This window comes from Somniosus microcephalus, chromosome 7 (genome assembly GCF_052327205.1).
Source record: "Somniosus microcephalus isolate GS21.2 chromosome 7, FLI_Smic_1.0, whole genome shotgun sequence".
Classification (NCBI taxonomy): domain Eukaryota; kingdom Metazoa; phylum Chordata; class Chondrichthyes; order Squaliformes; family Somniosidae; genus Somniosus; species Somniosus microcephalus.
In genome coordinates, this window is record NC_140993.1 from 189,105,229 (window position 1) to 189,132,754 (window position 27,526).

Genomic DNA, 27,526 nt, shown 5'->3' on the forward strand with positions numbered 1-27,526 from the left:
CAAATCTGCTAACATCTACAAACTTTTCTCTGTACACAACAGCTCACTAAGCTCCCATTCATACCACTTGATGAAAGCATTTTCCAAATATTTTTCAAGAACAGTGTCTGCGTACTCAAGTTTAACTTGAACTTGCAGCACTCCATTCTCTCAGATCCAACCCCAACATTGTCATTAAATCTGCTGACAAGGGTGGTGCTGTTGCTGTTTGGCAAACCGACCTCTACCTAGCGGAGGCTGAACGCCAACTCTCTGACACCTCCTCCTACCTCCCCCTGGAACAGGACCCCACTACCGAACATCAAGCCACCATTTCCAAGACTGTCACTGACCTCATCTCCTCTGGAGATCTTCCCTCCATGGCAGGCAACCTCACAGTTCCCCAACAGCGCAGTGTCCGCTTCTACCTCTTTCCCAAGATCCACAAATAGAACTGCCCTGGTAGACCCATCGTTTCAGCCTGTTCTTGCCCCATGGAACTTATCACTATTTTAGCTCCCCTTGTCCAGTCTCTTCCAACCTACATCCGCGACTCTTCCGACGTCCTCCACCACTTTAACAGTTTCCAGTTTCCTGGCCCCAACCGTCTCCTTTTCACTATGGACATCCAATCCCTTTACACTTCCATCCCCCACCAGGATAGCCTGAGGGTGCTGCTCTTCTTCCTTGAACAGAGGCCCAACCAGTCCCCATCCACCAACACCCTCCTTTGCCTGGCTGAACTTGTTCTTACATTGAACAACTTCTCCTATGACTCCTCTCACTTCCTCCAAATTAAAGGTGTTGTTATGGGAACCCACATGGATCCTAGCTATTCCTGCCTTTTCGAGGGAAATGTGGAACATTTTTTGTTCCAGTCCTACTCAAGTCCCCTTCCTCACCTCTTTTTCCGGTACATTGATGACTGTATCGGTGCCGTTTCCTGCTCTCACCCTGAACTAAAAATTTCATTCAATTTGCTTCCAATTTCCACCCTTCCCTCACCTTCACATGGTCCATCTTCCCTTCCCTTCCTTGACTTCTCTGTCCCCACCTCTGGGGATAGGCTATTGGCAAACACTCACTATAAGCCCACTGACTCACACAGCTACCTGGGCTATATTTCCTCCCACCCCACTTCCTGTAAGGACTCTATTCCATTCTCCCAGTTTTTCCATCTCCACCACAACTGCTCTGACGACGCCACCTTCCATGCTAGTGCTTCCAGCATGTCTTCCTTTTTCCTCAACCGAGGATTCCCCTCTACTGTGGACAATCGGCATCCTGAAGCAATGGTTCCGCTGTCTGGATCGTTCCGGAGGAGCCCTACAGTACTCGCCTGAGCGAGTCTCCCATTCCGTGGTCGTGTGCTGCATGCTGCACAACCTGGCTATCCGCAGGACTCAGCCACTGCCACCAGACATTGGAGGACCACCAGAGGAGGAGGAGGAGGAGGAGGAGGAGGACCAGCACAGGAGGGAGGCAGAAAGTGCAAGGGCCGCCCGTCGGCGGCTTATTGAACGTCGGTTCTAGGCCCCCTCTCAGGGAATGGCTTGTCACAAGATGAATGTAGCCACTCCACAAGCCCTCAGCCAAGCAGGGCAACCAGGACTTCCAAAAGAAAGCATGGACAGTGCGATTTAAGAACATTTATTACTTTGATACCTCTGTGCCCTTCCCACATAACAAACTAATGGAGAGAAGCCCCCCCCAAAAACATAAATCGAGCAGTCTCGGCCTTTCAAAAAACACAAATACACCAGTCTCGGCCTTTCAAAAAAACAAATCCACCCTCCCCCTTTAAGAGCTCACCGGCGCCAGAGTGTCTGCCGTCAATCGGCAGCTCGCCGCACCTGCACTGCGCCCGCCCTCGGAGGTTTCGCCCCGTGCCGCCGGCTTAGCGCCTAAGGATAGTCGTGCATCGCCTGTTTTAGAGCAGCAGCAACCTCTTGGGGCGATGCCATTGAATATCGGCGAAGGTGGCGCGAAGTTGCGCCGGGCGCAAACTTTAGCGGCCGCCCGGCTGTAGCGCCCCAAACGTGGCTATACTGAATTTCTAGGCCTTACAGCCTTTTGGACTCAACATCAAGTTCAACAATTTCAGGCTATAACCTCTGCCCCTATCTTTTTTTCCCATTTTTTTCTCTCTCTCTCGCATGGCAGCTGTCGATCATTCTGCCATTGCCATTTATACTTCATCTAGAGTCATCCTTTGTTTCTTAACTTGTCCCATTACCATCTCCTTTTGCCTTGCACCATCATCCCTTTTGTCTCTTAATCTCTCCTGCCTTCTATCCTATCACAGACCTTCCCTTTTGTTCTTTCCTCCCCTCCCCCCTTTCCCTGCCCCTACACTTGCTTAAAAACCTGTTCCATCTCCAGCTATTTCCAGTTCTGATGAAGGGTCATCGACCCGAAATGTTAACTCTGTTTCTCTCTCCACAGATGCTGCCTGACCTGCTGAGTATTTCCAGCATTTTCTGTTTTTACTCAAGTTTAATGTTACTGTAGTTTTGATGATAACCCATATTGTGCGTATGCCTTGTATTCTTACAGCAGTGCAACTTTTCTGTGCCAATGGATGAAGTATGTGCTTTCAACCCTAGGCTTATGCTTCTCATAGATGCGACCTCAGTGGCAAGAGTGCCTGAGTTAGCTGGCTGTTCTAGGAGGCTTTTAGGATTGAGACAGACCTTGTCTCATGACAGTTAATTCTTGAGAGGGAACTGCTGCAGGCTGAAACTCTTTGGGTAGGCTCGGGGCTGTGGAGGCAGTGTGCGCCCAAAAACAGAGGCCTGAGGATCTCTAGAAATTGGGCCTCATCTAAATATTCAAAGTGAGCTATTACCACCTGAGGGAATACTTCAATCCCAAGCTGCCTGTCTTGCCAGCGGTCCTCCGGTAAGTCCCGGGGGGGGAGGTGGAGGGAGCCAATCGTGGCCAGCAGTGGCTGGCCGGAGTACTTTGGCTCATTTATTCTGCCAATCTTGTGCATCAAAACAAGGTGGGTCATTTTCTATGATTAAACCTAGCTTTTAACCCCACATGTGCCAAGACAGAAATAAAGAAGTCGATAACACCACACACCATGCTTCAGTTTTGCCACAGCCGTGGCTTACAAGGGAAATTAGGGCTAGCATAAGATCTAAGGAGAGGACATATAAATTGGCCAGAAAAAGCAGCAAACCGGAGGATTGGGAGCAGTTTAGGATTCAACAAAGGAGGACAAAGGGTTTAATTAAGAGGGGGAAAAGAGAGTATGAGAGTAAGCTTGCAGGGAACATAAAAACTGACTGTAAAAGCTTCTATAGATATGTGAAGAGAAAAAGATTGGTGAAGTCAAGCGTAGGTCCTTTGCAGTCAGAATCAGGGGAATTTTTGATGGGGAACAAAGAAATGGCAGACCAATTAAATGCATACTTTGGTTCTGTCTTCACAAAGGAGGACAAAAATAACCTCCCAGAGATGTCAGGGAACATAGGGTCTAATGAGAGGGAGTAACTGAAAGAAATCAGTATTTGTAGGGAAATGGTGTTAGGGAAATTGACGGGATTGAAGGCCGATAAATCCCCAGGGCCTGATAATCTACATCCTAGGGTACTTAAGGAAGTGGCCCTAGAAATAGTAGATGCATTGCTGGTCATCTTCCAAAATTCTATAGACTCTGGAACAGTTCCCATGGATTGGCGGGTAGCTAATGTTATCCCACTATTCAAAAAAGGTGGTAGAGAGAAAATGGGGAATTATAGATGGTAAGCCTGACATTGGTAGTGGGGAAAATGCTAGAGTCCATTTTAAAAGATGTAATAGCAGAGCACTTGGAAAACAGTGACAGGATCGTACAAAGTCAACATGGAATTACAAAAGGTAAATCGTGCTTGACTAATCTACTGGAATTTTTTGAGGATGTAACTGGTAAAATAGATAAGGGAGAACCAGTGGATGTGGTGTATTTGGACTTTCAGAAGGCTTTCGATAAGGTCCCGCATAAGAGATTAGCATGTAAAGTTAAGGCACATGGGATTGGGGGCAAGGTACTGACTTGGATAGAGAACTGGTTGGCAGACAGGAAGCAAAGAGTTGGAATAAACGGGTCTTTTTCCGAGTGGCGGGCAGTGACTGGTGGGGTACCGCAGGGATCGGTCCTAGGACCCCAGCTATTCACAATATATATTAATGATCTAAACGAGGGAGCTAGATGTAATATCACCAAGTTTGCAGATGACACAAAGCTGGGTGGGCGTGTGTGCTGTGAGGAGGATGCTGAGAAATTCCAGTATGATTTGGACTGGTTGGGTGATTGGGCAGATGCATGGCAGATGCAGGATAATGTGGATAAATGTGAGATTATCCACTTTGGTGGCAAAAACAGGAAGGCAGATTATTATCTCAACGGCAATAGATTGGGAGAAGAGGAAGTGCAACGAGACCTGGGTGTCCTTGTGCACCAGTCACTAAAGGTACGCATGCACATGCAGCAGGCGGTTAAGAAGGCAAATGGTATGTTGGCCTTCGTAGCGAGAGGGTTCGAGTATAGGAACAAGGATGTCTTGCTGCAATTGTGCAGGGCCTTGGTGAGACAACATCTTGAGTATTGTGTGCAGTTTTGGTTGCCTTATCTGAAGAAGGATGTTCTTGCCATGGAGGGAGTGCAGCGAAGATTCACCAGACTGATACCTGGGATGGCAGGAATGATGTATAAGGAGAGATTGGGTCGATTGGGCTTAAACTCGCTGGAGTTTAGAAGAATGAGAGGGGATCTCATTGAAATTTATAAAATTCTAACAGGACTAGACAGACTTGATGCAGGAAGGATGTTCCCAATGGCCGGGGAGTCCAGAACCAGGGGTCACAGTCTAAGGATAAGGGGTAAGCCATTTAGGACAGAGATGAGGAGGAATTTCTTCACCCAGAGAGTGGTGAACCTGTGGAATTCTCTACCACAGAAGGCAGTTGAGGCCAATTCATTAAATATATTCTAGAAGGAGTTAGATATATTTCTTAAGGCTAAAGGGATCAAGGGATATGGGGAGAAGGCAAGGAGAGGTTACCGAATTTGGATGATCAGCCATGATCTCATTGAATGGCGGAGCAGGCTCGAGGGGCCGAATGGCCTACTCCTGCTCCTATCTTCTATGTTTCTATGTTCCCCTCCACTCTGTAGAATGTGATACTCATGAATGCTGATGACATGCTGTTGATGAGAACAAATCCTACATTTATTCCTGACGTAAGTGCATCGGCATTTCCATTTTGCACATCATGATGGTGTGGATTGCAAACATTGTATTCTCGCATTGTATCCATCACAACAAATGTGCATTTCTGTCACTAATAGAATGTAACCATGCTGAAGGAGTGTGATCAGAATGCGCAGTAATTGCAATCCCAATTAAATATGCTTGCAACTTCTGCAGAATGCTTAGGCATTCTTTTCAATTGTTGAATTAATTGGCCCAGAAATTAGGGTCGGGGGCTTGCCACAGGTGCAAGCCCCATATCTGCACTTCCCTAGCACGCCGGCCGTTGTGCTCTCAGCGCGCGTGGAATTCCGTTTTCTTGAGGAGCACTCCCGGGCAGCGTCTGATGTCACGCCGCCCAGGAGTGCAGCCTGCGCGAAGCGTCCAGCGCGGAGTTTAAGGGAGACCTGCCCTGTGAGATCGCATTAGCATAGGACACGCCCCCAATCTTTCTCACAAGCTCCAAAGCCTTGGTACATGCAGAAGCAGCATGATAAGTAGGTTCTTTGTATTTTTATGAATCTTTTGGTAACTTTTATAAACTTTTAAATACTTTTACATGAATTGGAAGAATCTTAAATAGTTTTAAAGAGATTTGAAGCAATTTAAAGAGTTTTAAAAGCCCTGAAAGCATTTTTTTCATTCATTTTATTTAATTAGCAAAGTGAAATGGCTGGAATGAGCACAATTCACGTCATTAAAAGAACTCAGAATTTCACTGACGATGACCTCAGCAATCTCCTCAACGAGGTGGAGGCGAAGCGCCTGCGGATCATTGGGAATGAGAAGTCCAGGGCGCCGCGAAAAGGACAGATGATAGCTTGGTCAGAAGTTGCCCAGGCTGTCAGCGCGAACTGCACCATTCCACGCACAGCGGAACAATGCCGCAAGAAATTTAGTGACTTACTGCGATCTGTCAAGGTTTGTACAGTTATTAGAAAAGTCAACTGTAACATTGCTTTAAATTTAACTGAACTAGTTTTAAAAAGCTATTCAATGCATGTAGTATAGTGAAATGACTTCTTGGTCCAGTCACCTGAGGTGGCAATAAAATTTTATGGCTTTGGGGCCAGCTCAGGGTCATATATTGTGCTCTTATCTTGATTCCACTGGTTTGAGCTGTAAAAATTCAATTAGTGAGTGAAAAAAACACCCAGTCTTCAAAGCATTTGGGGTGCCTGTCTGAAATGCAGGTGGGTGTTTCATATTTTCTGCTTTCATTTTAGAGTAAAAGTGCTCACAACGCCAGAGAACGTGCATTGACAGGCGGTGGTGTTGTCACGCTAAGGGATTTAACCGAACATGAGGAAAGGGTCCAGCAGCTGTTTGGATTTACTAGCGATCGCCCCGCGGCTGATTTTCAATCAGAGATTGGTACACCTGAATGTGAGTTGCGCTGGCCAGCTATATGTTTAAAAATGTTAGGTGTGTGTTGAATATCTGTGATGTGGCAGATCATGCTTTACCTTTGCAAATGTTTACTGTTTCCTTTCCACAGTTGGACAGCATACCTCTCACACACGGGATGAGCAGTGTGTTGAGTCTGCGGCCGCAGAGGGCATTGGGGAAGGGGTTGCTGATGCAGTGGGAGCAGTAAGTGAGGTGGTGGAGGAGCAGGAGCAACTTGTGCTATGTCAGCTAGTGCAAGAGGAGTGTATGGACCCTGCGTTGCTGCAAAGTACCTCACCATCTCCTGGCCCCTCTGGCTCTGTGCGAGGCACTGATGACTGTAGCCCCACAGACAGACACCAGCTTGATACTGCAGCGCAGGTGGGAGGAGCAGAAAGACATTGACTAGAACAGCACTTACAAGCTGAGGTGCAACAGATTGAAGGTTTCAGTCAATTGATGTGCTCTCTTACTGAGAAGGATGTTGACTCTAGAGCTGCTATCAAGCAGGGAATCGATAATCTTGGCATTACACTTAATCAGATAGCATTGCAGTTGGTCTCACTTAATGAGAATCTCGTTCGACTATTTAATTCACATGAACCACATTCTGCTGCCATTACCTTGACTCCCGCAGAAGCGCCCTTACCTGCTCCCAGTGCAGAAACAGTGCGGGCCCAGGAGCCAGCTGGTCCGCCAGTCATGATGCAAGCAAACGTTGACTTGAAGCAGCAGCAACGCTGTGTTGAGGCAATTGCTGAAGGGCAAGAGATGGCACACAGGGGCCTTTCAAGTGGCAGCAGAGGGCTGCAGTCACGGGGAGGGAGAAGGCACAGGAGATGTTAGGGTGTCACCTTTTGCGCAATGCACCTCCTTTGACCCTCAGGCACAGATGCGAGGGGGCAAATCGTTCAATTGTTTAATTTTTCATTTTATTTACATGTTAAATGTTGACTTTGCTTTTTTCATTGAAATGTATATTTGTGACTGAAAGGATATGTAACCTTTTCGTTTAAAAAGTACAGCCTGTAGTCACTTTGAAAAAAATTCCAACTTTTATTTTAGCAAAAATATTTTTACAACTGTTTGAAATTTAGAAAATAGCTAGTTTCCATCTTGAATGTCTTTATTGCACTAAGAAACCAAAAAAAGTTACTTTAAACTGTTTACAAAGTTTTTTCCAAACTATTTATGTTTGCGAATGTTTGAAAAGTTGAAAAGAGCTAGTTAACATCTTGAATGTCTTAATTGCACTAAGAAACCAAGTAAAGTTACTTTAAACTGTTTACAAAGTTTTTTCCAAACTATTTATGTTTGCGAATGTTTGAAAAGTTGAAAATAGCTAGTTAACATCTTGAATGTCTTAATTGCACTAAGAAACCAAAAAAGTCACTTTAAACTGTTTACAAAGTTTTTTCTGAACTATTCATGTTTACGAATCTTTGAAAAGTAGAAAATAGCTAGTTAACATTTAAAAGTTATAGGGCTAGATTTTCAGTATAGACAGTTTTGGGGCGCTAACCTTAGCGCCCGCCCGAAGTTAGCGCCCGCCCCAAAGTAGCGCCCCATTGCCGGAAATTCAGTGGCTTCGCCCTAAGAGGTTGGTGGAGCGCTAAAAGAGGCGTTCCACTACTATCTTTAGGCGCTAAGCCGGCGGTGCAGAGCGCAGCGCCCGAGCTCGGTCGCAGCGCACGGCAGACACTCTGGTGCCAGTGAGTTCTTAAAGGGGAAGGGTGCATGTGTTTTTTTCAAAGGCACAGTCTGGGGGAAAGACGAGGAGGAGAAGGAGGAGGAGGAGGAGGAGGAGGAGGAGGAGGAGGAGGAGGAGGGGGGAGGAGGAGGAGGAGGAGGAGGAGGAGGAGGAGGAGGAGGAGGTGGTGGTGGTGGTGGTGGCCGGAAACATAAATACACCGTTCACAACAACACAGTGGAGCCTTCCACACAACACATGCAGACTGCCTCTTATAGTGCAGGAGGAGTGCCCTTTAATTTGCGCTCCCCAGGGTGTGTTGCGTTCCATTTTACAAACGCTCTGGACGCCAGCCGCACAATGGGGCGGTCCGACTGAAGTTTGGATTCGGGGCGGCCAAAGGGCGTTGCACGAGGATGTGACGTCATTTTCTGCGTGCGCATCCGGGCGGCCGCTAAACTTTGCGCCGGCGCTAACGGGCAACTTAATTTGGGGCGGGGCGCAAACTGCGCTGCGCCCGGGCGCTACACACATAGCGCCCGAAAATCACTTCTCTTAAGGCGCTAACTGCTGGCGCAAGCAACTGAAAATCTAGCCCATAAACTATCTACATCAAAACAGAACCTGAAAAGTCTTTGATGCTGCAATAAAAGTTCACTGTTTCACTTTAAATTGTGTCTGCTCCTTTCTTTGCCTTGCTGGGGGAGGGGAAGGTACAAGGCGACACTACCTCGTGAAGGTGTTGGCTACGAGCAGTTCCTGAGCAGCCTTACTTTCGGCAGCACTTGGCTCCTCCCCATCAGGCCTGGCCACAGGCACATTGGCATCGCTTATATCCTCCATTTCAGCAGGGAGCTCTCCTGCAGTGTTAAGGGTCAGTCCTTCCTGCAGGGCAAAGTTATGCAAAGCACAACAGGCCATCACAATCCTTGCCACTTTCTGGTGAGAATACTGCAAGGTCCCCCCTGACCTATCCAGGCATGGGAAGCGTGATTTCAGAACTCCAATTGTCCTCTCCACCACTTGATGTGTGGACACGTGTGCCTGGTTGTATCTCTCCTGAGCCTCATTATTGGTCTTGCGGTAGGGAGTCATCAGCCATGGTCTTAACGGGTAGCCCTTGTCGCCCAATATCCATGCGGATCCTGGAGGCAATTTGCTGAGGGCATCCTATAAGTTCGAGTTACGGAGGATAAAGGAGTCATGATTACTTCCCCGGTGCGCTGCATTCACGTTTAGGGTCCTGAGGTGCGCATCAGATACTATCATTACATTCAATGAATGATACCCCTTCCTGTTGATGTATGTCACAGGTGCATCCACTGGTGCCTTCAATGCAATATGGGTTCCATCAACGGCCCCAATCACTTTGGGGAATCCAGCAATGCGATGAAATGCAAGGACCATCTCCTTTTGATTTTGAGTGGACAAGTCAAACTTAATGAACTCTGAAAGCCTGCGGAAAATGGCATCTGTGACCTGGTGAATGCAGACCCTCGCAGCATTCTTGGAGATGTTGCTGATGTCACCGGTGCCTGCTTGAAATGACCCACTTGCAAAGAAGTTCAATGCTGTGGTTACCTTCATGTTCACTGACAAGGCAGTGCGGGTCTTCGAGCGTGTTTGAAGGTCCTCCTTCAACATGTCACATAGTCGGCCGATTGCCTCTTTACTGAAGCGCAGCCTCCTCACACACAACTCCTCCGACAGCATCTCAAATGATCACTTCTCCCTGTACACTCTCTGGGGTGGGTAGTAGTTCCTTCTGATCAGGAGACGGTTATGGTTCCTCACTCCTCTATGTTGTTCCCTAGCGTTTTGAATTCTCTGAAGCAAAATCTCACAGAGCATCAGGGCATCATTTTTAGAGGGCATGTTTCTCGCTCACAGGCTTCCTCTTTACACATACGTCCTTGTAAGGAAAAAATGGAAAGAGTTGCTAAAGTAATTTTAATAAAGTGAGTGGCTAGAAAACCACCTTGGGCTATGGCAGGAAACATGCGTTATCGGCTTGGGAACACGTCATACCCGCCTGATGAATATCACAGCCCGAGATGATTTTCCAATAACTAACATTTTCTGAAAGTCATACATACATACACATTCATACACATACTGAAAGGAATATATACATTCGTACACATACTGAAAGGAATATATACATGCATACACATACTTAAAGGAATATATACAGACATACATACTTACTTAAAAGAATATATATTACTGATGAAAAGTTTCTTTTTTAAAAATTTTGTAAATGTTAAATTATTCATTTTTAAACAGTCATTTTCAAATTTACTAAAAAAATCAAATTCAATTAGGCCTTGCACACAGCAAGAGCTGCTCCTTATAACTACAGTACTCAAAGCCCATTTTTAAAAAATAAGTTGGAAACTTACCTCAGACTTTCTTAAAATAACTTTGCTCCCTTTCACAATTAAAAATGTTCCATTTAGTAGCCCCACTGCTGAAAGAGTTCTTCCTCCTGCTCATTACGGAGCTTCTGCCAGGGCTTTACTCATGCTTTTTAAATATGCAAATGCTGGGGACTTACCCGCACTGCACCAATTCAGAAAAACGCCGAAGTTCAATGCGCACGCGCTGCCTCATACGTCGCACGCGTTCCACCTCTGAACCCCTGCTTTCAGGGGAACGGAAGTGCCGGTTTCCCGCGCATGCGCTGTGCATGCAGAAAACCGGCAATTCCATCGGGCCCACGCATGAATACCCCGTGCGTACTCACCCGTGGAGACCCGAATTTCTGGGCCATTATTTATCATGACAGTAGCTTGTGACTCAGTTATACAATTGTGAATTGTAGCTTAGAATTACTGTTGCCAATATTAGTGGACAAATGTCTAATGTGTTAACATGACTTTTCTCTGCTATTTTAACAGAGATATGAATCTATTTTTTCTGTAACTTAGGAATGTCTCATATTAGATATTCAACTATTAATGTTCAATCTTCAATAGAATTGATTCTTTCCAAATGTTTACTTTTATTCTCCATCTGATTTATCCTGGTTTTATGCTTTCTTCCATTCTACAGTAATATTAATAATCTCTACTATGCATAGATATTTTGTAGATAAGCTATAAGATAGCTTCCCATTCCAGGAGCCTTTATTAAGCATCCTTTTTCCATTTTTTCCCCAATTTTCTCCCCTTTACTCTCGTCCTCTTCTAAAGGAGCTGTGTCTTGCTGAGGTATGATCCTATGGGTACCATTAGCCCTTTCGTCACCTTGAATAGCATATTTCACATATGATCCTTGACGACAAGTACCAACCAGCAGGCACTGTTGGGGTATCAGAGCCATGCCCAGTCCCACCCTCGCCCAACGTTCAGGAATGCACATTTTCCAAAACAGGTCATTTTCCCTCCTTAGCCCAGGAATGCTGAAGCCCTTATTACTGCTCTGGCTAAGATTAGCTAACTCATCCTAAACTGGGAAGCAAATCGGGGATCACTAGAGCTGCTTTCATTAATCTTCTCCGGGAATACTATCTCCTCTCTCAAATCTGGTTCATTTAGGACGTGCCCTGTTGTCAGTGCAGACTCATAAAATTACCTCTTATATACGTAGATTAAAGGACTTAGAAATGCTCAGTAATATTTTCATGCACTTCTCAAACCTATATTACTATTTTCCCCTGTTTCTGATGGCACATGAGGGATAATTTTCCAACTTCATGAATTCGCAAGGAGTTGTGCCTGCTGGGACCATGTATGGGAATTTGAGGTGCCCTCTGCAAGTGATTTCATGGCAATTAATTTAATTGGTTTGACAATCACGCAAGCCCACATTTCTGATATGAGCAAAGCATCCTGCCAGAAGTAGAAATGTGGGAATTATCTCTCTTAACTCATTTAATTATTTGCTCATTACCAAGCCCATTACTAATAGTTACATTTAATTAATAGACATTTTATACACTCAGGCTTCCTTGCTCATTTCAGATGGACTCCCTTGCTGAATTAAATTAGTTACATTTGATTGCAAGAGTTGGTCATTTCTTGTTTGTTTGATTGAATTGATTGTCCAGCGTTTAGACATTTCCACTGAAAAATCTGGTTTAGTATAAATCTTTCATCTTGTAAACAGAAAGACTCTTTTCTTCTGGCTGCATCAAGGAATGATTACTTGTGAGGAAAACAGAGTGCTGTCACAGTACTGGTTGCGATGGCAATTACTTAGCATTACTACAAGAAGGATTCAGTTTTAGCCCCATCATCCGGACACAGATTAATATTTTCACTAATATCCAGCTTCACGAGAAGGACTAAATATCTGCTACACAAGAATATTACAAATTGGAGAGGGGCAGGCATTAATCACACAGGACCCACAGGTAAGTATTTTTACTTAGCCTTGGCTTTTCTTACCTTCTATTACTTGCTAGGTTCCTCTTTTTCTCCCTGTTATACTTTTGTTGTTTGGTTCTATCATAATTAACATTTTGCAAAAGTTTAATTTGTCATTGAATTTTTTTTCCAAGTTAATCAAAAGCAAATATAATTATGTAAGTAGGCAGCTTTTGGGGTAGATATTGGTCCTTGTTGTGCCCATTTTACAGGTGCAAAAGGACCAATTTCAGGGTGCATGTTCTGTGTCAATCTACGGCGGGGGTATGGGTGCCCCCATATTGGCATAGGCTGCTGACAGGTGTTAGGCCCTTTGCATATGTCTGTTTTAGGGCTCTGCAGGAAATTAGACAGTGCTGACTGGTGCAGGTGCCTGGGGGCCACTGCCAGCCCTCGATCACCCTCCTCACATTCTCCTCCCTTCCCTCTTCCAGGGAATTACTTGAAGGCCGCTGCCAGTGAAGCAGGTGGCCTAAATTTGGATTGGCCACATGGAAAAACTGCCTCTGGAAACACAACAGGCCGGCATGATGCCCAAGTTATTACAATGAGGCCCAAGGTCCAATTTCTGGTGAGCCTCGGGCCTTCCAGTTTGGGCACACGTTGGAAGCATGCCATAATGAATTTTTACCACTTTCAGTGTTTTTGGAGATCTCCTAATTCAACAATTGTATTGTTTACCAGTAAAACTTTAAAGCATAAAATATATACATAGTGATTGTATTTATTTTGCTTTGACAGATTTTTATTCATACTGGCCCTGAAGTTCAATGGGAGTTCAGTCCCTTACAAAGGCAAATAATGGCTAGGGGCAGAGTCAACAGCAGGGATTCCCTAAGCCAGGAGTTCCTTCTCCTCAGGCTCATGGAGGACTTAGCATTGCAGTGATGGCCTGTACACCGAATTGGAGAAGGTAAGCAGCTTGGATTGCCAAAAACTCCATTTTGTTTTGTTGAAAAATCTGTGGAGATCAAGGGGTCCATAGGACATTACTTGGGTAAAGAGGAGGCCCTAGGCATCCCATTGCTGGAGTTTCAGCCTGTCACATGCTAATGAGGTGCCCTCCCACTGACCCTGCAAACTCAAGTAGGATCAGCACTGGAGGGGATCATTGGGCACAATCCATACATAACCACTGGAACATGACTTGAGGAATTACAGAGCTACTTACTTTTACCAACTTTTGCAAAATATATTAGTTTGAAATGATTCCCATGTTACTGTTATCTACATTTCAAAGAGGCCAGGGAATTCTATATTCAATATTTACATTGCAGTAGAAACACAGAGTAGGCATTTCCCTTTAGAGAGTGTAGGCAGCAACATACATATTTAATAACTTTGGGTAAAGTTGTACAAAACAGAATTATAGTTGAAACAGAAAAATTGTAAAATAAACTTGGGCAATAACATTCAGAGATTGTATTTTTGATGCTCTTAGATTGGCTTACTATACGTAAACTACTTTTCTAAATGAAAATAATACTGCTACAGAAACGTATCAAATATGAAAACAATATACATAACAGTAGCAAAGAAGGGCATTATAAAATTGTCACTTTACCTAGTATTGATGAGAAGGATTTAGTAAAACTGACACTTTGCCCAGTATCTACGTACTAGTGTAATTAAAAAGAAATAGACATCGAGGATGTCAAGTGCAAATTCGTGCCAAATCCAGAAAAAAACAATTCATAGTAACTGTTTTCATCTGCACTTTGCAGTGAGGTAAAGTACTCCATCAGCAAGAGAAAAATACACTGCAAATACACACAAATAAAACACCAAATTTTTCGATTGTACTTATGCAGAAATTACACCGAAATTTACAGCAGTGTCTGCGTTGATCTGGCGGACAGGAACATAAGCCAAAATGAAGCTTATCTACCTACACTGAATATAAAAACTGGGGTAAAACAAGTGAAAATGCAGCGCTACCAATTGTTGCCCCTTTGTGTTGCAACTCTAAATGCTATGTTCAAAATGGGGTAACCCCCTCAGAAAGTAAAGACTTACTGCATGTATCTGCATTGCTGTTTAGTGGACTATGTTTTGTAAAATCAGGAAACATGTGTGTGGAGTGTGGATTAGAGCATGCTGATGCTTCACAGCTGCAGTGTTGCAACATTTAGTGGTCTGCAAGGACCACCAAAATTTGCATAATGAGGGGAAGGAAGTGTGAATCTCAATTAAATCTGGGTTTGAATTTACAATTGTCCAGTTGAGATCCCTGATATTTTACCACCAGGCATACTGGAGAGGAACTTATTTCTGGTTTAGCCTTTTATTACTACATGCAACTGAAAAGGCAGCAGCTCTGTTGCTATGTTATGTAACAAAAGATTACTTTGCACATCTTCACCATGGTGTCAATTTGGGCAGCATCCAACACTAGTGTCAAAAAAGCCTTTGTTAATATTGTTAAAGTTGAATCATTCCGAATTACCTTCTAACCAGATGTAGTTTCACTTTAGAGTGATATTATTGGGAAAATTCCTCGGAGCTGCTCCCGATCTGCTGGCGTTACTATGCCTGAATTGCAGCAGGAACTCCATGGGGGAAGTTTTAACATGGGGGAGCGCATGGGTTTGAGTGCAGGTGGAGGGGTTGAAACCGGGCACTTCCGCATTTCACTCCAGTGGATTAGGCTGCCCTCTCGTCAGAAGCGGGTTGCCTATTAACATATGTTTATCGCTCAATTAGAGCGATGTTTCAACACAGTTTTGACTTTAATGTCAGATCCATGGGTTTCCTGGGCTTCCTGAAACTTGCTAGTGAAAGCAAGGTGAGAACACAGTGGCAATTGAGGGGGCTCAATCAATCTCATGGAAATATTGCAATAAATACTCAGTACTCACAATGTCTCAGGAGGCTCAGGCCGTCACATCAAGTGTAGCAGACATCTGCAGCCTGCTAGAAGAAGACTTGCTGGTGGCCATGCTTTACCAGTGGCTGTCAAACTCATTACCGCCCTCAACTTTTTAGCCTCTGGATCGTTCCACGACTCTGCTGGAGATATATCTAGAATCTCCCAGTTGACTGCCCACAAATGCATAAGACAGGTGACTGATGGCTTGTTTGGCAGTGCTGCCAAATGTGTCAACTTCGCCTGCAATAATGCCAGTCAGAATGAGCAGGCGCTCATGTTTGCATCTTTGGCTGGCTTCCTACAGGTGCAGGGTGTCATCAACTGCACACACATGGCAACCCCCAGATCAACCTGGAGTTTTCATTAACCGCAAGGGTTTTCGCTCCATCAATGTGCAGCTGGTGTGAAACCACAAAAAAATCTTTATGCAGGTCTGCACAAGATTCCTGGGGAGCTGCCATGATGCTTTTGTCCTGCGGCTGTCCAAGCTCCATGATGTCTTCAGACATGGAAGCAAAGTTAAGACGTGGACTCTCCACTGCTGTTCCTGCCACCACCATCTGCTCTTGCTCACTTGTGAAGTGTAAGTCACCAGGTGAAAACCCAACAACCTCTCTAACTGGTCCCATCGAGGTTTGAGTATCTGAGCTGGTGCATGGTCTGCATAAGTCCTGTGACGGTGCACCTCAGAAGGAATCAACAAGTCTGAGGATTCATTGTCCGGGAGATCCATGAACTCATGCTGAATGCATGAAGGCCCTGTCGGAGATAAAAAGACATGAATGAGTACTGGCAAGGTAAAAACGTTGCAAGTTATTCTTATGAAGATGATCACATTTCACTCGCTGTTGAAATTAAGTCAACATGATTGAGTGCTGTATGACATGTGGGTGGCTGACATTTAATTATGTCACCAGGTAGCTGGGAGGTCCCTGTCTCACCATTTCCGATGTCCAGGTACATCGAGACTCCACTGATGTCCAGCGCCTTATCCTCTAAACTTGTCAGCTGTGAGATGGCTGGAGGACCCTCTCCTTGGTGCTCTGTTTTCTCTTCTCCTGCAACGAGGGAAAGAACAGACCTATGAGTGAGTGTAATGGCATGTGTTCAGCTGATGGATAAAGAGCATTAGGTGAGAGTGAGTATCAGGAAGAGGCATGAAATTGTACAAGGATGAGGGTGAGAAGGATTGGTGGATTGATAGATGGGGATGTGTCGAAGTGCATAGACAGTGAATGATGTGTGCACCTACAAGGGTGTAAGAAGTGATGTGATAGAGTAGATTTGAGAAGGCAGAGTGAGGGGGTGGGGTGATGCGCACAGCAGGGTGTAGGTGAATGTGCAAAGGCGGAAGTCACACCCCCATCCACATCAATGGGACTGTGGTGGAAAGGGTGGACAGCTTTAAGTTCCTTGGAGTCCACATCACGGAAGACCTCTACTGGTCCCTCAATACCTCCTCTCTGGTGAAGAAGGCCCAGCAGCGCCTATATTTCCTAAGGAGGCTGAAGGGATGTAACCTGTCACCCCTGATCCTCTCTAACTTTTACCGCTGCACAATAGAGAGCATCCTGACAAACTGTATCACAATATGGTATGGCAGCTGTAGCTACTATGAACGGAAAGCCCTGCAGCGAGTAGTCAAAACTGCCCAATGCATTACCGACACCCGGCTACCGACCATAGAGCACATATACCAGAAACACTGTTTACGGAGGTCACGGTCCATCATCAAAGACCCTACCCACCCCAGCCACAGTCTGTTCGCCCTCCTGCCATCTGGGAGACGCTACAGATGCATTCACACCCGTACGACCAGATTTAGGAACAGCTTCTTTCCCAGGGCTGTCATCCTACTGAACTCCACAAATAAACTCTAAAGCCTGCACATCTGCCAATGCACTTTATTATGGTTATGTTTATGTTAATGTATTACAAGCCAAATGTATGTTGAATGTTTAAATGTCTTAATCTAAATGTACACTCTCGGGAGCCGCAAGCCTACATTTCGTTGTACTGCACTTGTGCACTAACAATGACAATAAAAGTTGATTTGATTTGAACTGTACTCATCTTTCCTTACCTGGTTAGGTCATTAAACCACTTTCGGCACTGAATCCAGGAGCGTGGCACTAAGCTTGTGCTGCTCATATCCTGGGCAACCTCCAACTACGTCTTCTTTGTTTCTGCCATAGGTTTTCTCCTCCCATTGCTGTGGAATGGTATGTCCCTCTGGCTCCTCACAGCCCCCAGCAGCACATCAAGGGAGGCATCAGTGAACCAGGCAGCCTTGGAATGTCTTGAATCCATTGTTGAAGTTGCTCCTTTCTTCTTCTCAACTCCATCCCTTTCTAATTACATCTTTGGATTGGCCCTTTAAATACTGCAGTTGAGATCGCATCATGTGGGTCTTCATCACGGCCACTGCAACGCATTGCACGACAAACCTGAAAGTAAAATAATAATGAGGTGTTTGCGTTAAAAGGCCACTGACAAACGTTCTGAATATACTTCTGGGTTTCCACACAATATCGGGACCACCACCGCCCCCCCCTCCACACCGCCCCACCAATCCCCTCTCCCAGCACATCTCCCGGTTAATATCAGGGCCCATGTGTGGAATCATAGAATCATAGAATAGTACAGCACAGAAGGAGGTCATATGGCCCAACGAGTCTGGTGTGCGTGAGTGTATGTACGTATGCGTGTGTATCTATAATTTTTAAAAATTTATCATCCGTATCCATTTCTTGTCTTCACAACATGACTTCCTGTTGTCATGTATTTGTCATACCCTTTCCCAATATAAATTACTGCGTCTACATTTCGAATGGGCTTTTACTCAGAGCTCCACCACAAAGTCACATTTCTAATAGGCCAGCAGAAATTAGTATGTAATGGTTAACTTTTTTCAACAAAAATAAATATATTTCTGTCAATGTTTCCTTTAAGTTGCCTGCGCAGCGCTCCCGATGTCACGCACAGCTGGTGAGCCACCTTTTAAATTGAAAAAATCACGCATGCATGGAATTTTCAATGGGACGCGCCACCCGTTAAAGGGGCAGCATGGCCCCCCCAAAAAATTCAGGGAATATTGACTTAAGTAATAGATTATGTTCCTAATTTAAAAATTCGCCTGCTTCAAAGGCTCTCTGACTGTCTCGCTCCACTCTGAATGGTTTTTATCTGTACCAGAGCATGGCAGTCTCATGGTTATGGTACTGGACTTACAGCCCTGAGTTCAAATCCTACCACGACAAGTTATGAAAATTAATTTAATAAATCTGATAATTTTTAGGCTAGCATGATTGTTATCAAAATCCAACTGGGATGGGAGCCCAGTAATAATAAGAAAAGCAGGCAGGGGCCTCATTAATAAATGCAACTTGGGTGAGATGACGTATTTATGACTCCTGACACCATGGGCAGGATTTTCGTTGTGCCGTGGAGTCGGGATTGGAGGCATGGGGGGGGGGTTAAAATCCTGAAATCAGGGGTCCCGACTCCTTCCCGCACCCAAACCCACCTCCATGCCAGTTTCAAAGGAGACGGGTACCCGCCCCGCACTGGGACCTGCCTACCCGAGGCGGGAAGGGATTAGTGCCAATTAACTGCCTGTTAACAGGTAGTTAACAGGCAGTTTTTAGCCTAATCCCTATTTTGAAGGTTGAAGTGTGGGATTCCCGACGGCTCCAAACCACGCCAAGTTAGAGGAGGTGGGCTGTCGGGTTGAAGGGCTTGGAGGGGTCGAGATGTCGGTGTTCAGGTGAGTGATGTGTGCATGAGTGCAAAGGTAAGTGTGTTTGGTGTGTCTAAAGTGATTAAATAATTTTTACATACCTTTTCTTACCTTTTCAGCCTTCCTTCCTTTAGGTTCCAGAAGTCCCTCATCTCACCGGCACAGAAAGCAGAATGGCTGCGAACTGTCAAAAGTGACAGCCTGCAGCTTTCTGTGCAGGAGAGATTTTTAACTGAGTCTGTGGAGAAGGACTCAGGTTAGAAGTAAGACTGTCAGTGTTTGACAGCTTCAAACAGCTGTGAAACGCTGATATTTGATCTGTCAAAAGCTCTTGACAGATGAAATTTCAGTCTGTGACGTCACCTGTTGCCGGGTGGCCCTTAATTGTTGACTGCATTTAAGGCCTGCAACAAGTCTGGGCGGGCTCAACAAGGTCAATCAAGTTAAAATCGCATGGATTGGCCGCATCTTGATGGGGGCGGGACTACAACCCAGAAAGTTGTAGTCCCGCCTCCAACCCGACTCCTGAGTTAAATTCCTGCCCCATTTGTCTCTCTGTCCATGTTGCTACTGCCATTTCCTGATCTCACCCTCCATCCAGGACAAAAGTAACATTCACTTGGACAAGTGTGGATTAATTAAGAAAAGTCAGCACGGATTTGTCAAAGGCAATACGTGTTTAGCTAACTTGATTGAGTTTTTTGAAGAGATAACAGAGAGGGTTGATGATGGCAATGTGGTTGACATGGTGTACATGGACTTCCAAAAGGTGTTTCAAAAAGTGCCACATAATAGGCTTGCCAGCAAAGTTGAAGCTCATGGAATAAAAGGGACAGTGGCAGCACGGATACGGAATTGGCCAAGTGACAGGAAACTGAGAGTAGTGGTGAACGGTTGTTTTTCGGACTGGAGGAGGGTACACAGTGGTGTTCCCCAGGGGATGATACTAGGACCACTCATTTTCTTGATACTTATTAATGACTTGGACTTGAGGGTACAGGGTACAAATTCAAAATTTGCAGATGACACAAATCTTGGAAGTATAGTGAACAGTGAGGAGGATAGTGATAGACTTCAAGAAGACATAGACAGGCTGGTGAAATGGGCAGACACGTGACAGATGAAACTTAATGCAGAAAAGTGAGAAGTGATACGTTTTTGATAGGAAGAATGAGGAGAGGCAATATAAACTAAAGGGTACAGAGCGACCTGGGGGTATATGTGCACAAATCATTGAAGGTGGCAGGGCAGGTTGAGAAAGTGGTTAAAAAACCATATAGGATCTTGGGCTTCCTAAGTAGCGGCATAGGGCTCGATTTTGTTACTGGGGCAGGCTGGGGTCATGTAATCCGCTTTTCGTGTTAGCCACCCGATTCTAAATCGATGTGGGAGAATGAAGCGATTTTAAGTGGGCAATTGAGTTCCAGCGTGTGGGAACCCATGGCCCAATTAGTTTTTTCAGTCTGAAACTCGCCTTCGATGACATCATCATTGCTGCTGCATTTAAGGTCTCCAACAAGTCTTGCTTCTTCTGCAGACTGCCAGCCTTTTGGCCTTTCATGTTAGAGGGACCTGGAAGCAGAATGACCAGCGAGCGACCTAGGTCTGCTCCCAGGTTTGATGATGTTGCCCTGCAAGCTTTAGTGGGGGGGGCACAAGACCCAATAAAGAGGTACTCTTCCCTTCTTCAGGGAGGAAGAAGCCTCCCCAGCAAACCAAGGCTGTGTGGATCTAGGTGGCAGAGGAGATCAACTCTTTGTCGATAACCCGCAGAACCTGGCTTCAGTGCAGGAAGAGGTTACATGACCTTCTGCGCACTGGAAAAGTGAGTATGACTTTCCCATCACCCTCAATCTGATCCCCATTGCTTCTCCTCACCAGCACTCAGCTTTAGCAATCTCTTCCTCCACATCCCACTTGACACCCGTACAACCATGCACCCTTACCCATTCCCTCTCTCTCTATGGTCACATTCACCTAAGTATTCGACTATGCAGCCCTCACACTCCCTATCACTGTGATGCTATGAAAGCAACTTATAACACACAGGGAGGGCCCTTGGTCTTGACATCTCACTCCATCTTTGTCTCCTTCTAAGCATCTATGCAATGGATTCTCTACACTCACTCCTTCATTCTCACTCAAACTCCACTTGTCTCCCTCATTGCAGGAAAAGAGGGTTCACGATAAGAGGGAAAGAGTGAGGACAGGAGGAGGGCCACCCTCAGTAGCCCAGCCCACCCCGTGGGAGGAGGCGGCCCTGGAGATCATGGGAGTGGAGGACGATGCGCAAGTGGGGGATGGAGAGACGGGTGCATCACAGCAAGCTGGTGACAGATTAGTTTTCCATTTATCTCATTGACATTGCATGAGTCGCTGATAATGATTCTGAAGCTCTAACAGATGGACTTATGATCATCTGCAATATGCAATGTGCATGTAACCTTGGCATCACATCTCTGACCCTTTCCTTTACACCACCACAGGACCATCGACAGCATCCATCCCCACTAGCCAGGAGGAAGAGCCTGAGTATCCAGCCTCCTCAGAGGAAGCTGCAACCTCTGAGGGCGCAATGTCAGCAGAATTCAGAGCACCCAGCACCAGCGCAGACACTCACACCTCGGTGGGACCTTCGCGAGGTAGAGTAGTGTTGTCACCTGGTGTATCACAGCTCACAAGTGAGCATCAGCAGATGGTGGAGGCAGGGACAGCAGTGGAGAGTCCTAGTCGGAGGGCACGGGGCTCTGCCAGCTCGGCTCAGCTGCATGTCGACCCTCTGCCTCTGGGTCCATCCACAAGATCAGCGGTGATGGAACTCCAGGAACAGATGCAGGCGTCTCTGGCAGGTTTTGTCTCCAGGGTCATTGCGAGTGTGGAGCGAATGGAGGAGTCCATTGCGAACATGAGCAGAGCCTTTGTGGAGTCATTGGCGCATGAATGTATCACCATGGAAAGGATGGCAACCTCCATGGAGGTGATAAGTCGCCAGAGTGCCGAAAACATTGTGAGTGTTCTGAATAGAATGACATCTCTGGAGGAGTGATGGTCAGCTATTGAACAGAGAAAGCAGACCTTCTGAGTAGGACTGCCAGTGCAGATATGGGTCCCCATGGCCCCTCTGTTGTGCAGCAAGGTGCTCTCAAGCCACTTGCAAGCGCTGAGGGGGACCTGACCCATGAGAGGGAAGTTGGTGGCAGACATCAAGGAAGTGGGGGCTCCTCTCCAAGCGCTCACACTTCCATGCCACTGCAGAGCCCTCGGTCAGAGTCCCACCAGAGTCCACACCCAACTGAGATCGGCGCCTCAACCCCTGCACAGCCGCAAGAGCAGCAGACTGTTGGCGAGCCCTCACAGGTTCGCAACCCCAGAGGATGCCCACCAAAGGTGTTGAGACAGGAGCAGCAAGAAAGTCAGCAAGGGGCCTCCAAATCTGCTGAAGCCACAGGGGAAGCACCACGTAGGAGCACGCGTAAGAGAAAGATACTGCACAAATAGTCACAAGGGTAGCCACTTGGGTGAAATTTGATGTTTAATGCTAAAAAGCCACCAGATGGTTACTGTAAATATAAAATCTGATGGCTACTGTTGCAGTTGTGGCATGTGTCATTTTGCTAATGGGACTTCCACCTTGAGGGCTTAGGATTACTTGGTATATGCCTCAGTTGAGGAAGCGCTCAGTGAAGGTGGCAAGAGGGGTTTCCCAAGGGGTCACACTGGAGATGGATGTCAGGCTCCAAAGTTCCACAGCTGTGGTTATGCCTTCTAAAAGTTCCCCCAGACCTGAGACAACAAAGTCCTGCCACCTGCAAATGATGGCTGATCAAATATTCTATTTAATGGTGGAGCTGCAGCTAATAGTCAGCAATCCAATTGTGCTCCCACCAGGTTTCACCGTCGTGTTTCAGAGCAGGTGTGCTTCACGTCGGAAAAGTGTTAATATCACCAAGGCCTTTCAAAATGGGATAATATAGGCAATTTAGCGCTTGTTAAGGGCCTTAAGGGCCTATCCCGCCTCTTGGAGGCGGGACGGAGACTGGAGCAGTAAACATGATTTCTTGAAAATTGCTTGGAGGCGGGATGGAGGTAGGGTTGGGCCCGCCCACTACTTTTTGCAATTTTAACACCCCACACTCCTCCATTCCTGCCTCCATGGCCCTGTGAAATTCGAGCCCATAGAGTACAAAAGCAAGGAAGTTATGATGAACTTTTGTAAAACACTGATCTGACCTCAACTGGAGTATTGTGTCCAATTCTGGGCACTGCATTTTTGGAAGGATGTGAAGACCTTAGAAATGGTACAGAAAAGATTTACCAGAATGGTTACAGGGATGAGGGACTTCAGCTATGTGGATAGACTAGAGAAGCTGGGGCTGTTCTCCTTATAACAGAGAAAGTTGAGAGGAGATTTGATAGAGGTGTTCAAAATCATGAGGGGTCTAGACAGAGTAGATAGCAGAAATTGTTTCCATTAGCGGAAGGGACGAGAACCAGAGGACACAGGTTTAAGGTGATTGGCAGAAGAACCAAAGACAACATGAGGAGAAATGTTTTTACACAGCGACTGGTTAGGATCTGAAGGACATGAAACAGTTAACCTCAATGTACAGAGGGAATGAGTTACCTAAAACCCTGATTCATGATCAGTTTGGAGAACATTAACAACTGGACAATACCACAAGTTGATTGCAATTATGAATAACGATCAGTTCCTGACAAGAATGGAAGAAGCATTAACACCTGAACAATGCTATGAGCTAAGCGCCCATCACCGTAAGGGGAATCACATTATCTTTCTCGATTTTGTCTCTTCTCTTTTGTTCTTCCCCAGCCCGGCCTCTTAATCTATTTCATTCCCTATGCCTCTTTAGTCTTGATAAAGGTTTTTGACCCGAAACGTTGGCTCTAATTTCTCTCCACGGATGTTGCCTGGCCTGCTGAGTTTTTCCAGCATTTTCTGTTGTTATTTCACGTTATCTTTCTGCTGTGTAAACAGCAGGGGAGGAGATAAGGAGTTGTCTCTGACCTTGCAGTTCTGCATAGCTCAGGATATTGGAAGAGCAAGATAACAAGATGTGAAGACCAGGCATTCCAGCAGGCTGTTAACTGAATCTACGCCTGAGGCCCAGGTGTGTGTGATAGCATGACTGGGATACTATAAGAAAGGACAACATCGAAGCGTGGGCACTGCAGTCAGGTGAAGAAGGACGGAGATCGGTCATCTCTGGATCCAGGCCTACAATCAACACCGGTAACGACCAGCCGCATGGGTGATTGTAAGTTTCAGTCAAATCATAAAGGGGTTTGTACTTGTTTGTAATAATTAAGTTTCAGTCAAATCAATCATAAAGGGGTTTGTACTGTGGTTTCTGTTGGTTTAATAAACGAATGAATTTAAGGTTGAGCCAAAACCTGTTTGTCGCGTGTATTCTGTTCTTGTAATTCCGGGGTCCAAGAAACATTGTAAGGAGGAAGGGAACGGAACCTCTTACAGATCTGGAATGCACTGCCTGAGAGGGTGGTGGAGGCAGATTCAATTGTGACTTTCAAAAGGGAATTGGATAAGTATCTGAAGGAAACAAATTGCAGGGCTACAGGGAAAGGGCGGTGGAGTGGGACTAGCTGAGGTGCTCTTGCAGAGAGCCAGCATGGGCATGACGGGCCGAATAGCCTTCTTCTCTGCAGTAACCATTCTATGAGCAATGAAAGGTACTATCTAATTGCAAGTCTTTCTTTCTCATGCTGGCAGCTCACTGAATTAATGTAAATGAGGCCCAACAATGAAAACGACTCAAGACCCACACATGGATTCTTCAGGTGGGCAGGGAACATGCCCCACCCACCCCCTGCCTAATAACATTATCTAAAAAAAAACACCCCAGAGAGTCAGTCAATGAGAAGGAATAGAGAAGGTATAAGGAACATCATACAGATCATGGATGGGGTGAGGCAGGGGCTATACCTGTATTGGGTGCTATGATAAGAGGTAACAGAGAGGTAATGAGATGGAAATCAGAATATAGGGATGATGGCATGCTGCAAAGGGGACACCATCAGATTGACTGTATACCATAAGGAGGATACATTGGTGGCAATGGGATATGTTAGGGAGGTGATGGCAGTGAGGCATCAGTAGGTGGGGGACAAGGGAAGCAGAAATACAGGGGGAAAAGCATGTTACTGGAACTATGATCTAGCAACTAGGGACTGGGGTTGTGGAGCACAGCACAACTACAAGTCAGCAACAGGGCATAAACGATTACTTTCAAACGGTCAAGCATATCTTCTGATTGAGTCGGCCCCTGGCCACGTCCTCCCTGCCCCCCACAACCCAAAACATCCCACAGCATTACCCAATCTACACAGCCCTGTCTGCAGCTATCACACCACATAACGCTCTTTACTCCTACTCCTGATGCTTCCACTTTTTCTAAGTGCAAGCCTTTTTTTTTGTCTTTTATTGCAGTCTTGCACAGCTGTCTATGATTTTTTAAATCCCACTCCTCGTGTTTCTAATGTTTTGTCCCACTTTTTTTTGGTTCTATTTTTAGTGTTGCTCTCATTGTTTCTATTTTTAAATACAGTTCTGCTGTTTTCTTTGGACTTCTTTTCCTTCCTTTTTTAACTACAACTCTGTTCTTTGTTTTTACTCCCACTCTCAGCATTGTTTATTTTTTGAGTGTTAGTCCAGCTATTATTTAGTATTGCTCCTGAAATTTCTTTTTTTTAACTATCCATCTCAGTAGTTCTGTTTTGAGGTACAGCTCTCCACTTTACTTTTAACTACCACATCAGTATGTGTGTTTCCTTTAATCATCCTCCTACTCTGGCATTTTTTTTATCCCACTGCCATGTTTTTTTAATTACTATTTTGCTGGTTTTTATTCCTAATCTCACTTTTGTGCATTTTTTCTGACAGCCCATAGAATGTTAAACCTCCCAAGACTACCTGTCCAATTTCTAGCTTTCCTTCCTATATTTTCTTTCATACTGCCCTAATAACTGCCCTAACTCCCACTTTCCTGCTCACACTTCACCCCACTAAGAAAGAACTTGCAATTATATATCTTCTTTCACAACCACAGGACATCCCAAAGTGCTTCACAAGCAATGAAGTACTCCAATGAAGTGACTGCACAAGGCCAGGTTCAAGGGCACTGGGCAACCACTACCTACCAAGAGTCACCAGGTGCTGGAGTTCATCCCTGCCATGGGCAAGTGGGTTCCAGAGATACATCAGAAGTGATGCTTGCATCTACCTGTCCAATGCTAATGAGATGCCCTCCCATTGACCCAACAATTTCCAGTAGAGTCAGCCGTGGAGCGCACTGGCAGACATGATACCATTGGATTCACAAGCCAGAGATTTTTGGCTCCAAGGTTTTCACTTGCCCAAGTATCTAGGTAGATTTATAACATGCCCAGGGATTGAACAGAGAAACCTCTTCAGTTTATTTCAATCACTGGTTTCATCACATGATCTCACATGATTCTCCTGGTCTTTGGAAGAAGCTAGAATAATACTGTACTGGAATTTACCTATGGCTTTATTAAACAGTAAAAGAACAATCGAATAATAGCAGAAAGACAACATATATTTTTACAATAGTTATTAAGCTGAGCTAGCTCATTATAAAAATAGAAAATAATGAATAGTCTGCAACCTGTGCTAAACTCTGATATAAATAGCAGCCCGGAATTTGCGGTGGGTAATAACGTCGAACTCCTCTGAAACTGACCGCAACTTCAGGATTTAGCGCATGCACATCTAAATGCGGAAATCCTGAAGTTGCAGTCAATTATTCAATGCTCCGACGCTAGCTGCACTGTGGACGCCCTGCACCCCCTCCCCTCCCTGCCCCCCATAGCCGTCAATCCGTGTAATCAGTGAAACCAGTGAAAGTGATGAAAATTTAGGCTTTTCCATGCTAATATCACTGATAAATACCCCATTAAATGTTAGGCCTTGTTGGAATAGGTGTAACTGGGTTTTTAACAGCGTATTGACTGCCAAACAAACATTATGGCCCTGAATAACTCATTTTTATATTTGTCAAATTTCTCCATTATGATAAAAATTTAAATTAAAAAATTATGTTTTTTAAGAGTTCGTTCATGATATTTCAGGTTCTAGTTTATACCCGTGTGAGTGTCCCAATCTTTGTTTTGCTCTCTGTAACATTTTTAAAAAGTCTGGATAAAAGCAGCTTCTCATTTCCTGGATTCCTGTCTGTGAGAATTCTGCAATGT